This window comes from Bidens hawaiensis, unplaced genomic scaffold, assembly GCF_021521415.1.
Source record: "Bidens hawaiensis isolate Kalapana, Puna unplaced genomic scaffold, B.hawaiensis_p1.1 tig00007551_1, whole genome shotgun sequence".
NCBI lineage: Eukaryota > Viridiplantae > Streptophyta > Magnoliopsida > Asterales > Asteraceae > Bidens > Bidens hawaiensis.
In genome coordinates this window covers 995,032-1,009,905 of record NW_027491527.1, presented here as the reverse complement: position 1 = coordinate 1,009,905, position 14,874 = coordinate 995,032, and the positions used below count along the sequence as shown (strand labels likewise).

Here is a 14,874-nt window from a genome sequence, read left to right as displayed (position 1 = left end):
ATGTCAGAGAATATTCAAACATTCTCTGACCTAACCTTAATTCGTTAACGGAAGAATAACGAATTAACAACAATTCGTTATGTCCATTCGTTAAGGAAGAATAATGAATTAACAACAGTTCGTTATGCCCATTCGTTAAGGATAAATAACAAATTAACAGCAATTCGTTATGCCCATTCACTAAGAAAAAGTAACGAATGAACTTTAATTCGTTTTGCCCATTCATTAAAAAAGAATAACGAATGAGCAGTCATTCGCTATGCCAATACGTTACAATAGAGAAATAACGAAGGAGCCTCCTTTGTTAATGAACTGAATAACGAATTAGAATTTGAGGACTTGATAACGAATTAGACTTTGAAAGAATGACATAAAGGTCCTTGGGCGTATAATAAAATGGATTAATTATAAAGAAGCCGTCGAACTTTATGAGTTAGCAAATAAAATAATAAATTAAGAATCCTAATGAAAATTGTTTTAAGACAGTTAATGAAAATAAAATTTTTTCAAGCTGACTTAGCAGCTCGACCCCAGCCAGGAGCTCCCGCCCCTAGAGTTTCCTCAAGTTTTTATAAATATATAATTTTAATAAAGTAAAATAATAATGCTAATTAATTTATGAATATAAAACAAACTTTTAACATATATAGAAACTTACATCAACATATTTACAATAAGATCTATGAAGAAAAGAGTAGGTACATATAAGCATGCATCATATACTAGTAACAATGCAAAGATCTCACACTCCGTGTATACATGATTAATTTGCATCACCCCCCAAACCATTTCAACACTCACATCTCTAGATCTCTCTTGTCATATATATTATACATACTACGCGTAAATCAAACACCCATTCATTACCACGATGGAGCGATCGTCGTCAAGAAGAGATGCGACCGGGTGCACGTACGACGAGGTGCATAACAACAGCGAGAGCGACAAAGGAAACAAAACGGACACCGGTGAAACGGAGACGGTGGAGCGGATCTTCGAGAGCAAGGAGGTGCCCACGTGGCAGAACCAGCTGACGGTGAGAGCATTCGTCGTCAGCTTCGTTCTTGGAATCCTCTTCACGTTCATTGTCATGAAGCTTAACCTCACCACCGGAATTATTCCCTCCTTGAACGTCTCCGCGGGACTCTTAGGCTTCTTCTTCGTCAAGACCTGGACAAAGTTTTTGAATAAGTCCGGTTATTTGAAGCAGCCGTTTACCAGGCAGGAGAATACGGTTATTCAGACGTGCGTTGTAGCCACCTCCGGCATTGCCTTTTCCGGTATGTTCGTCTTTGTTGTGATAACTCACCATGACTCTTTCAGCAGTGTTTTTAAGAATAAAAACCGAGAACGTGCTAGCCCTAGCTAGCTAGCTCCCCACTGTTCCATACTCAGGGAATGAAGATGACTAGGCGGGCAAGTCGCACGTTAGTAATGCAAATTGGCCGTTCTTTTAAAAATTAAAAAAATAAAAATAAATAAATAAAAAGTTAACACATGCCCTTCACTTCCGGTTGTAAATGAGTCAGATGTTTGTGGCTTAGTTCTCGCAAAGTAAATCACGAGAAAACATGGACTCATGTTGGTGGAACAAACCAATACGTTTATTTATTAATTATGCACTTAATTTATTAAGTTTCTAATTTAAGTAAACCATTATTACTTTATTAGGAAACGGTATAAGAAGGTACATATGTGTAATAATATATGTTAAACAGAAAGCTTGGCCTTTCTTCTTTCTCGATCACAGTTAGACAAGTCATTCTCTAGTTGATTAAAACATGTGCCAGTTGCGGTGATTCTGGCGTCGGTTATATCTTAAGGTTTGTTGATACTTCAAGTGGACCAAATGGCCGAAGAATTTGAGAATGAAACGGACTTTTAATTAATCTGTATAAGAAAACAACCTTTTAAAGATACAAGCCACTAACCTAAAACATGCCAAAGTACATGGGTATGGAGCATCCCCCTGTACTCGTTTATTTAACACACACAAAACATGACTACTAATCCTAGGTTCGGTGATATATATTATGAGAGTGGGTCGATCGAGCTTAGAGTAATATTCCAGAGCGACACATTTTACATTATTTATTTGTATGATCACGGTATGATATGTACAAGTTTATATAGAAATCCTCATGGAGTGATCACAAAACTCATATTTAAGTTTCTATATTATATTGTTAATCATATGACTTTGTTCAAAATGCAATATGATGTTAATAATAATCTAGGAGATTTTATAAACATTGATCTATAGCGTATAAATTAATGATGTGTTTTGAAGCTAATCATGTTAGTGTAACGCTTGCATAACTTACAGGAGGGTTTGGTAGTTATCTATTTGGCATGAGTGAAGTCATAGCCAAACAGTCAAACGAAGACAACGCGGCCGAGAATATAAAGAACCCTTCTCTGGGTTGGTTGATTGGCTTTCTTTTCGTCGTTAGCTTCCTTGGGCTGTTTTCAGTTGTACCACTCCGGAAGGTAAACCACATTGCTCGCGCACAAACGCATGTTTATTAGCAATTGGTTGTCTTAACTAATTATATATACATTTTGTAGATAATGATCATCGACTTCAAACTGATTTATCCCAGTGGTACCGCAACCGCCCACCTTATCAACAGTTTCCATACTCCTCAAGGAGCCAAGTTAGCCAAGTAAGGCTTATGACCAACTAACTAATTAACTCATCGTTGCATCATGTAGGTGTTACCTTTCTCAAGAAGTCTACAAGTCATGTGAACAACTTAAAATGAGAACCCTTCTCTAATTGTTGAGGTTGTGACAAGATAATAAAGTAGAACCAAGTTTTGAATAAAAAAGAACGTATATTTCATATTGCGAGACCAATAAATACGTCATTTTAAATACAACTCTGTTTTTATTTAAATTTATATCTAATCGTAAAGAACGACGACGTTTCTCAATACAGTAGTATAATATGTCTATTCCGTAATGTCATGATATATAATTCTTGCAATCCTAATTGTAGGAGACAAGTAAGAACTCTAGGGAAATTCTTCAGCTTCAGCTTCCTATGGGGTTTGTTTCAATGGTTCTTTACTGCAGGAGAAGGCTGTGGTTTCTCAAGCTTCCCCTCACTTGGTCTTAAGGCATATGAACACAAGTCAGACCAATATCTCTAATATTATCTCACTCAACTTATTAACAAATCGATATGATTCTTTAACTTATAATGTCAAACACGTACAGGTTTTATTTCGACTTCTCAGCGACTTATGTGGGTGTTGGCATGATCTGCCCGTACCTGATCAATATATCGTTGCTGGTCGGAGCAATTATTTCATGGGGTTTGATGTGGCCGCTCATTGAGCTAAAAAAGGGTGACTGGTACCCTGCAGACCTCGGACCAGGCAGTCTCCATGGCATACAAGGTTACAGGGTAAAGTCCCTTTTTTAGTTTTTATGACACATAATTTATTTTTATTTTAGCTTTTTGAAAAAGTTAAGAAAACACTGATATGTTTTACTACAATTGTAGGTGTTCATAGGCATAGCAATGATCCTAGGCGATGGTCTCTACAACTTCTTCAAAGTCCTCGGCCACACATTCTTGGGGTTATACCGCCAAGTCAAAAACAAACCCGACACCCAAATCCCAGTCACCCGCAACTCCTCGCCTCAACTAGCAACATTATCTTTCGACGACCAACGCCGCACGCAACTCTTCCTTAAAGACCAGATCTCCATCTGGATCGCGGTTGCCGGGTACCTCGCCATCGCCACCCTCTCCATCTTCACACTCCCGCACATCTTCCCGCAGCTCAAACAATACCACATTGCCGTTATTTACTTGCTCGCCCCCACCCTCGCCTTTTGCAACGCCTACGGCTGCGGCCTGACCGACTGGTCATTGGCCTCCACCTACGGTAAACTCGCCATTTTCGTAATTGGCGCCTGGGTAGGGGGCGACAACGGCGGGGTTCTCGCTGGCCTCGCCGCATGCGGAGTCATGATGAATATCGTCTCCACCGCCTCCGATTTAATGCAGGATTTTAAAACCGGGTATATGACGTTAGCCAGCCCGCGATCCATGTTCGTTAGCCAGATGATCGGGACCACCATGGGGTGCGTGATCTCGCCTTGCGTGTTTTGGCTTTTTTATAACGCGTTTAAAAACTTTGGGGTCCCGGGGTCCACGTACCCCGCGCCCTACGCGCTTATCTACCGCAACATGGCGATTTTGGGAGTGGAGGGGTTCGCGGCGTTCCCGAAGCATTGTCTTGCTTTGTGTTACGCGTTTTTTGCGCTGGCGATTGTGATAAACGGGTTTCGGGATTTGGTCGGGAAGAACAAGGCGAAGTTTATCCCGATCCCGATGGCGATGGCGATCCCGTTTTACATAGGAGGGTATTTTGCGATTGACATGTGTGTGGGGAGCTTGATTTTGTTTGTTTGGTCGAAGGTGAATAAGCCGAAGGCGACGGCGTTTGGGCCGGCGGTTGCTTCGGGTTTGATATGTGGCGACGGGATATGGACGTTGCCGAGTTCGATACTTGCTTTGGTGGGAGTGAGGCCGCCGATTTGCATGAAGTTTTTGTCTCGGGTGGTTAACATGAAGGTTGATGAATTTTTAGGGTCATCTTAAGTTAATTAAGTCGTATGGTAAGGTAATTTTGTGTTTTTTGTTTGTTAAGTTTAATGTTTCGGTTTTCTATTCATGGAGTTAAGAAATAGGTAAATGGAAGTTGGTATTAGCTATAAATAAGTATTGTCTTTTTTTATATATACTATTGTTATTATTCGTAGTATTGTTGTCTTAATTGTTTGGTTGAAAATGAGCTAATTGAAACGATAAAGTTTGAGGCTTATACGTCTTGAATATTTGTTATTGTTCATGTTTGATTTGTAAAAGGTTTAGTTAATTTTCGAGTTCATAACTGGTAACAACTTGAATGGGATAACACCCGAAACACTTTTATTAACCAAGTTCCAAAAACTTGGTAAATATATAGGCATGTAAATCATAACTTGGTAAATATATAGGCTAGTCTAAACTCGTAAAGCTATGGCTCAAATCGTTAGAAACTAGGACTCCTACCCAACTTGTCCGGACTCCAAGTGATGGCTAATAATAAGATAAGCTTGCTATTAATCCACCTTAACCATCTTCCATGCGCCCCAAGTTTCGTTGTCAATTAGTAACCAAGGTACATGTGGGCCAAATTCAGTAATTAGGGTATGTTTGTTTACATCTGAATGGAACCATTCAGATGGAAGCATTTAATTCATTCAGACTTCAGCCAGTTTGGTTTCATACAGAAAAACATCTGAATGGTTAAAATTAGTATAGTTTCACAAACAAAAGAGACGGTTTGTAACGTTTTTGATATTTCGTAGCATTATGGATGCTCTTTAATTGTGATACAAAACAATTGAAATTTGTTGGCTAAGGGACTGTTTAGTTTATTCGGATCTGAATGAGCCAAATCTGAATAAGCGTCTGTTCTATTCGACAACAAAATGAGTCTGAATGATTCAGACGTAGGGCCTGTTTGGTAAGGCTCTGAATGGGCCAGCTAAGAGGCAAAAATCTGAATCATTCAGATTTAGATTGTTTATTTTGTTAAAATATGAAATGTTAATGGTAAAGCATGTGTCTTACCAAATCAGACTTAAAACAAGTCTGAATGAAAAACTGACCTAATTACCCACACACCTCCTCCTTCCTTCTCCTTCTATTCTGTGACTCATTCACAACATCACCATCTTCGATCGATTTCAAAAAGCACAAACTGTTCCTTCTTTTCTTCTCTTCTGGTGACTCACGCACAACATCACCATCTCCTATCGATTTCAGCAAGCACAAACTGGTAAGATTTTTGTTTACGTTTCACGGTCTCTAGGGTTCGAACGGCTAGGCCTAGAAGCTAGGGATTATGGTTCGAACGGCTAATCGATGTTCAGTATTATTTTAATTGATGTTCAATTTTGTTGAATCTTGCTTTTATATTGACAATTTGGTTCTAACGGCTTCTAACCATTTGATGATATGGCAAGGTATTTGGGTTGAATTTGAAATGAAAGCGTAAATTTTACAATTGAACGTGCAACTAATGTATAATTGAAACATAATAGAATGTGCATGAATAGTTTATTTTCATTTTAAATTGGTTGTATAAAGTTTGTGAAGAAAGATTGTGTTCAAGAGCCACATACATAATTCGTTTTGTAAACAAAATTATGATGCACATAAGGTATTTGATAAAATGTCTTGAATGAAATGACTACTTTAACTTTTAAACATTTGATTTGAGTGCTATGTGCCTTATGTCCAAGGCTTGATGCAAAACTACTATCGAGCCGGGGGTCTCACCGGAAGCAACCTCTCTATCCTCATGGGGTAGAGGTAAGGCTGTCTACATCTTACCCTACTCAGACCCTACCATAGCTTTCCTATTGGTGGGATATACTGAGTACGATGATGATGAACTTTTATACATTTGAGAGCTTTGGTGGTAATGTGTTCTAATCTTTTAGTTTGGGTAAAAACAAAGCAACACTTACAAATGTGTTGCATAAAGTTGGTACAGTGAAATTTAAACTGAAAATGTTGATAAAAGTGGATGCTTTCTAAGTACAGCATCTGAACTCTCTTTCAAAACTTCATTTACAATTATGGGATAATACTTTAGAAACCCCTTTGAAACTCATATTTGAAAGAATGATCACTTATAAATTTTAAAAGTAATTCTTGAAGCTTTCTAACAACATCCAAGCTCCAAAAACGTGTCTGTTCTTACCAGAACATTCAATATCTAAAATTACACTTCATGATATTTTGATGTCATTTGAAAGATGCACTCTAATTGTTATATCAAATGTCTCATAGATCAATTGAATTTGAGTTACTTAATTGAGTGTGGCGTTGAAATCATTGTTCTCGTTTGGTAAAGAAAGATTGATGTATAGTTGTGTTATCATAGGTTAATTCTAAGACTTTTAAGTAAACTATGTGTCCATTTGATTGTTTGTATCTTTTTTTATATGTATATGGTTCTATGTATAATTGTATATGATGTTGATTCTTTGTGGTTTGTTGTGTTATTAAGATGCACCCCATACTTTTGATGTAATGTCTCGTTTAATATCATTTTTTGTTAGTGCCAAAACATATTAATGAATGATTGCGTGCATAATATGTGAAAACTAGATCTCATTTGTTTTCATTTTTCTACAATCCTTCTTTTGTATTTTTTATTGCCAGTTCGTATCAAAAGTGAATTTTTGGTGGTTTCGGTGCCAGTACCAAGCTCATTCCTAGACTTTTGTATTTCAACATCTACCATTGCAATGCGTATGGTTCTTGTTAGTTTGGTGAATTAACATTTGCTTGGATCTGTATTTAATAAAGGAAATGGGATCTTAATTTAAAAATGCTTATTGTTATTGATTTGCAGGTGCAAAGGTTAGGTGAGAATGCAAGGGCAGGGCGCAATAAAGTCATATACATAGCTGAAGGAACCACTGATGCAACTGGAACATACTACATCAAGATGAAAGAAGACCATGGCTTTTGGAAAATAGTGGTCAGTAGGAAACTTCAACTGTGACAATGCTCATGAATTGAAAACATTCTCTTATGTTCATTATTTTTATTGATTATATTTTATTTTGTTGGTGGATTGCACTTATCCACTACAATATACGTTAAAGTTTATATCGGGATAAGGTGTTTGGACTCTTGTATTTATATGGATCGAACTTTTGGTATACATAGCAAGAAATTTTTGCAAACATGTTTTATTGTAATATACAAAGGGGAGAAAATGAAGGTAAGTTGGTTCATGACGTAGAATAGTTCAGAGGGGCAAAATAGTCATTCTGCACAATCATTCAGGGGTTCAACCAAACATCACTTGTTGGTTCAGCACTTACTGGTTCAGATTCTCTTAATCATTCAGACCTCTTATTGATTCAGCACTTAATGATTCAGCACTTGCCAAACAGCCCTTAACAATAATTCCTCTTACAGCATACACGAGCCATACAGGTTTCAAACATCTGACACTCTTCATCACAAAAGGATAAAATTGTGCACCTATACAGCTCGTATAACCTCTCTATACGATCCGTATAGACGCATATGATGTCCAAATACACTATATGGTGGATAATAAAATTTTGCTTTAAAAAAAGAAATAAGGAAAAAAAATAGTTTGTCCACATAAAGACCTGAAAAGTTGTAATATGTTATAAATATATATTATTGTGGTTATCAATACCAAATATAGATTAGGTTTTTCCTCCAAGTTATTACTCCTATATATACATCTCATTGTATTTCATTGTATGACACACTCTCAATAAAATCACCATCTTTCTTCCTACATCTCTTTCTCACATGTTTGGCTATTAGGCTTGTTTCACAACATGTTATCGGCACGAATTTCTTTTGGGTTTGGTCTGGGTATCATAAGGTAATTAATTTTTTCCTTGTTTATTACTCAAACGTAAGTCATATTGTAATTCATACAATAGTGGGTTGTGTTAGAGATTTGTTTTTATCTCTAAATGAATGATTTACAATAATTCTAGTTAACTGTTGGTAATTACTAATACGATATTACAATAATAGTTAGAATATTTGTTGACATTTTTTACAATACAGAATTATCTATCAAAATAAAAATCAAACCATGTGACTCCCACATAAATTTTATACGAATTTATACAAAAATTTTGAGTAAATAATGGGGAGTTGATTAATGATTAATATTAAGATTATCATGTCAAAGCCTCAAAGGTAATGAGAGAGGGTCAAACCATTTATAATTATTTTGCTATGTTATTTTCTATTCTTTAGTTTTGATTAATATGATAATATAAGTACCGCTTGCATATGCTAATTAGTAATGATATTGTAAGTATACTTATTCCTTTTAATTGAGTATACATGCTGTTAAAAGTAAATTAAGTCTCTTATCAAGCGAAAATATTTTAGCAATCAAATGCAAATTAATATGTTTAGAGTTTAGTCTTTTTCATTCTTCTTTTGTTAAACCATACGTAAAGATAATATTTGGTTTGCTTCAGTTCGCATATCCTAGAAATATATTGTTTTATTATATTGATTTAATTTAAGAGAGAATAACTTCAAAATTGCAATATAAAATTCTTGTTTGTCTTATCTTAAGACATTATGGTATTCAAAGTAACAGTTGTAAATCTTCTGCTAATTTTATATTTAGCATGTAAACCTTGTAACCAAAAGTTATATATTACGTGTTATTGCTGGTAATGATATTATATATAAATGGATACTTTTTAATAGAGTATTAGATTACATGCATAATAAGAGTTATTGTTACAATGCATATGTAAGTTCAAACTAATATTGGTATTAGTTTTATTTGTAATTTGATTTCATAATATTGGTATTACATTAATAATAATATTTGATTTTATACATCAGTTATATATATATATATATATATTAATAAGTTAACATAATCGTGTCACATATTATGATTATTTTGTTGTTTATTGCGTTTACATGTACATGTGAATATAGTAATAAAATTTTGTTAACTTGTAACATTAAGTTAAAATACAAATGTACTGTCAAAGCTAAGTATACACAATATTAATTCCTTATTGTAGTTACTGTTCAATTGATGATATGTATGTACTATCATCAACGTTTATAGTTATTGTAAGTTTAACAGTAGCTTTAATATGAAGTACGAGTGTATAATTTTGTATTGTGTGTTATCATATATATGAGTGTGCTTGGTTATACAATGATAATTATTAACTATTTTTCTTTTAAGTGGTGAAAAGTAAATAACATTATTTCATAAAGTTTTATTATAACTCATGTTATATGGTGAAATCTTATATAATCATGTATTGTACAATTTGACAATATGTTTACTTTGTACTTTGTATTTCATTATTTATTTATATACAAAACAACTAAATCGAAGTTGTTATTAAAGATATATCATTCTCATGACAGAGTGTGAATATACTTTGATATGATACCCAAAGTGTCATGCTTCCTAAATTTCATTATTAAAAGATATAAATATTAGCTCGATTATCTTACATTACTTATTCATGTAATTACTTCTCGATTTGTTATATGAAGAGAAGATTAATTATGAGTAAAAACCGGACACGGCTATTTTTCATTTGTCAAACCTCAAATATGCTCCTGAAGTAGCATATCATTAAAACATATGAAACATTTGAGGTGATTTAGTATCCGTGTTCGAGAAAATTTTGAATAAATACATTCCCCGAAGTGAATGTGATAATGTATTGACCATTGCAATCATGGACAAAATTGAGAAACTTGTAACGATGATTATATCAGTAATGAGATCGACCATCATAATGATGGTCATGCTAATAATAAGATCGACCACCAGAAGTGGAAAAGAGATTGATCATATATGAGAACAAAATCTAGAAATACAAAGGTGAAATCACATGATCGTTTGAAACGATAATACAATGTTCACTCATATTTACAATCTTGTACAAAAGAAGCATGATGCATATACGATCATAAACCTAAAGTTTATGGATCATAATTATCTTATGGCGTGACCAGTTAGACCACACTGAGTCAATGATGTGATATTTATTGAGGAACCAAAAGATTGTTCATAATAATTATACATGTAATATTGCTCTCAAGGGAAATCATTTTTACAACTGAAGGAGGGTGTGAATCTGTAGATGTTATGGAATTGAGAAAAAGATACACATATCCTAACATGATACCATTTAGTGTTTTGAAAATCGATGCATCGTCTAAATGGTTATCAAGATCGCAACTTCATGTTTGCATGATATATGGCTTAGCTAATAAGATAGCAAGAATATTATTCCAGGTTGATATATTTACATTCGATTATAATAATGAATTTGATTCCCAAGTTAATAATGATCATTGGAATAAGTGTTGAACTTTATAACAGATTATGTTCTTACATAAATTGTTTTGTTAAAGACGATTATTCAACGTCTATAATTGGTCGCAAAGGCAATTATCACGAGAGCAAATGTTCATGTTTGTATTTGAGTACATATGATTTTACATGTCTTAAAAACTAATCCACATCAAGCCAACACATTATGATGCTTCCTTCCAATTATAATTGGTTTTTGGTCAATAACCAAGCAATTCTCATCTAATATTCCGTGTGTGTTATATACTGAAATTAATCCACCATAAAACACAAAGATGAGGTCACAAAGGAAGTTGGGAATTTATGTCGGTTTAAATATTATTTATGATTAAATACTTAGAGCCACTAATGAGATATTTGCATATGGCACATTAGTTTTCACTTTAGTGAATCAACATTCCCAACATTAGGGGGAGATATAAAGCAGTTGGAATGAATTATCATTGATCCTCAAACTAAATTATATGAACTAAAAGTTCAAAGGATAATTCATGAATAAAAATTAACGAATGAATTACCGGACGATTCACTGACCAAAAGAGAGTGTCTAGCTAAGACACCTATACGAACTGCTAATGCTCCAATTGATAAATGTCCCAGAAGGACAAACACATATTGATAATAATTATAATGCACGATTGTAGTGTGGTAGATTGATCGGTTCCAAAGGTAAAATTTTCTCGAAAATTGGAGCAAGTAATAAAGATGGTCAAGTCGAGGTACAGTAAAAGGTCTATTGAATGAGATTAGACATGATGGTTCTTAAAGAACCTTAGGTACCTGAAAACAAAGAGCTCTCAATAAATTATTGTATCATGTCTATAAAGATATATGAAATCGAAATAAAGTCGACGTCGTTATACTTTCATTTATATATATATAATTAGCGCTTGAAATGATGATGAAGATCAAGATTCTAAATCTGCCTATAAAAAATGATTGGTCAAAGTGGAAAGACGCAAACATGGCAGAGTTGAATTCTCTAAAAAACGGAAAGTTTGTTGGACCAGCAGTCCATACAACTAAAGTTGTAAAATGTGTTAGATACAAACGGGTCTTGTATATGAGTTATGAAAATTCATCAAGTGATATAAGGCAAAACTAATGACACAAGGATTTTGCAAAGACCCATGATTAAATATGAGGAGACACATTCTCCAATGGTGGAAGCAAGGATTTTCCGATAACTAAACAGTCTGGTAATATGAAGAGAGAATTGACATGCGTCTAATAAATATTGTTATTCAGTTGATACTGAGAGTTTACAAGAAAATCTATGAAGGATTTGAATTATCAAATTATGTAAAGTAAGTTCTCGAGAACACAATGATTGTTGTGTATAGATTCATATTTTCAATACTTTACAATTATTGAATATGTTGAACATAAATGGAACTCTTAAAGAGTTTCTTAAGGTAATTGAATACTTGAAAAATTAATTGATTATGTGCATCAACAAGCATACACATAGAAGAGATTGTATGTGATGAGTATAATATCTCAATAAACAAATAAATTGTACAATAAGGATTTTTGATATGTGATACAAAATGATATATTAATGTGCAAGTTTATGCAACAAAAATCCTGAAAAAGTGAATGCGTATGCATATTTGTCAAGTTAAAAAGAAGTCCATGATGGATTGGTGAATGCATGGATTTATGCTTATTACGTTTGGACTAAATTATACGAATTGAGTTTGATACAAATCAAGAGATATTTTGATAAAGAAGGAGATGAGTTGGATATAATTAGTCATACTTTTATCAAAATTTCACTCTTAAAATGTCATTATAATCACAGTTTACTATGATGTACATGTCACCAAGAGAAACTTATGAGCTTTTAAAGAGAAAATTCTTTTTGAAAGACCTTGACATAGTGTGATTATTGTTCGACTTATAGTTCGAGTAGATGTGTAATTATATGCTTATAAAATGCATTTAGAAAATGTTGAGACATTTTATCATGGACAAGTTTAATCATATTTAGCACGTTAAAGGATGTCAAACAATGACTCGATATCATTTCTTATCTAAATATGAAATATTATTGGTTCGAAAATACCATTATTAAATGCATATGTGCATTATGTGATATTGTTATCTATATATGATTATTATTTTCTTTATTTATATTTATCAGCATGTGTCTTGTTAGGAAACATCAGAATGGGTTAAAACATGTATTTTAGGTATGAAAGATATGTGTTTATATTTTAATAACCCATCAAAACAAGTTTGGTTAGTCTTGTTGATGTAGAGAAACACAACAGGATCATAGTGTTTACCAGATGAAGCAATAGAAGTTTTCACGTGAAGATTATACAACATTATTCAACTTAAGAATTCAAATGTCAAGGGACGAAGACGCATATGATTGACTACAAAAGCTTTGGGTAACTTTCACAGAAGATCGATATTTACCATTTTAAATGATACATAAATCAGGGGGAGACAATACGCGTTGCCCTCTTTTTCCCTTAGCTATGGTTTTGTCCCAAATGGGTTTTCGTAGCAAGGTTTTTAATGAGGCAACATCTTCAAGCGTATTGAGTTGATAACCAAGGGGGAGTGTTATAAATATATATTATTGTGGTTATCAATACCAAATATAGATTAGGCTTTTCCTCCAAGTTATTTACTCCTATATTGTATTTCATTGTATGACACACTCTCAATGAAATCACCATCTTTCTCCCTAAATCTCTTTCTCACATGTTTGGCTATTAGGCCTGTTTCACAACATAATAACATTTATTAATCAGCTTTAGTTAAAAAGTTAGAATAAAGAAGTAAACAAAAAATAAGAAAAAAAAACAAGAAAGAAGGATGAATAAATAAATATCGGGATATGTAGCTTTTCTTTTCGTACAGAGTGAGATTACAACGGCTGGCTGGCTGGCTGGCTATATGACATGATGGTCATGGTCATGGTCATGGCAGGCATTAAAACCACCTTTCATTTCCCCTTCCACCATTAACAGCCATTAAGAAGATGAAAGAGCTTGCGGAGCAGGAGTTGAAGCTTCTAGAAGCTCAGCACCCGACCCGTTTCCAGTATCTGAAGCTCCAACTCAAGGAGTTCATACATCTGCTTGATCAAGGAGACCAACAACACCTGCATTCATCTATCGTCACTCAAGGTACTGTGACTCGATCACTATTTTACTTACTTATTATTTATTTATTTGTCACATTTTAACATCAGTCATGTTCGGAATTAGAGTAGTTGGAGTTGGGGCTAGCTCTTTACGTCCTTATCACTTATAACTTATAAAAAGTTAAAAAAAATGTGTCTGGGATTACTTATTATTATGTGGAATAACTTATTGTTATAAGTCATAAGGTGGTAGAAATAAAGAATTCCAAACACCTCCTAAAGTAAAATTTTAATAATTAAACTGATTTATTAAAGCAAAACCGAGCTGACAAATTCTCGGTGTTTAAAAGGAAATTTAATAAACACAATTCAAGGTTAGTGACAGTGATAGTGATAGTCGTAAAGTAAATGTAAAGTCAAACCAACCTTGCTCGATTTCAAACCTGGTTGGAGTGTTAATATCCATAAAAAATTAGATTATTAAGTGATTATGAATTTGGTTGATAGAATCATCATCAAGCCGGAAGAGACAGAGGGAGGATGAAGGGTGCAGCAAGCACAAGCACAAACGCAAACGCAAAACCGAAATCAAAAGACCAAGGAAAGAAGAAGGGATACGTTGTGATGATGCGATTCACAAGGCGGAAGTCTGTCTTCGTAAGATTCAGACCTTGAAGTCTTTGTTCTTCTCTTCTAATCACTAATTACTGTTATCTAATCACACACATGACATGAATGTGGATTTTGGTGCACTTTTGTATTTTGGAACCAAAAAATTATTATGTATTCAAGTGTGATTAGTTTGTCTGTTTTGAATTT

At 34.0% G+C, this 14,874-nt stretch overlaps 1 pseudogene; it reads left to right on the top strand.

Moving 5' to 3' along the window:
* The first annotated feature begins 3,485 nt into the window (after positions 1-3,485).
* On the top strand, positions 3,486-4,744 carry LOC143635534 (putative metal-nicotianamine transporter YSL7 pseudogene; annotated as a pseudogene).
* The last annotated feature ends 10,130 nt before the right edge of the window (positions 4,745-14,874 follow it).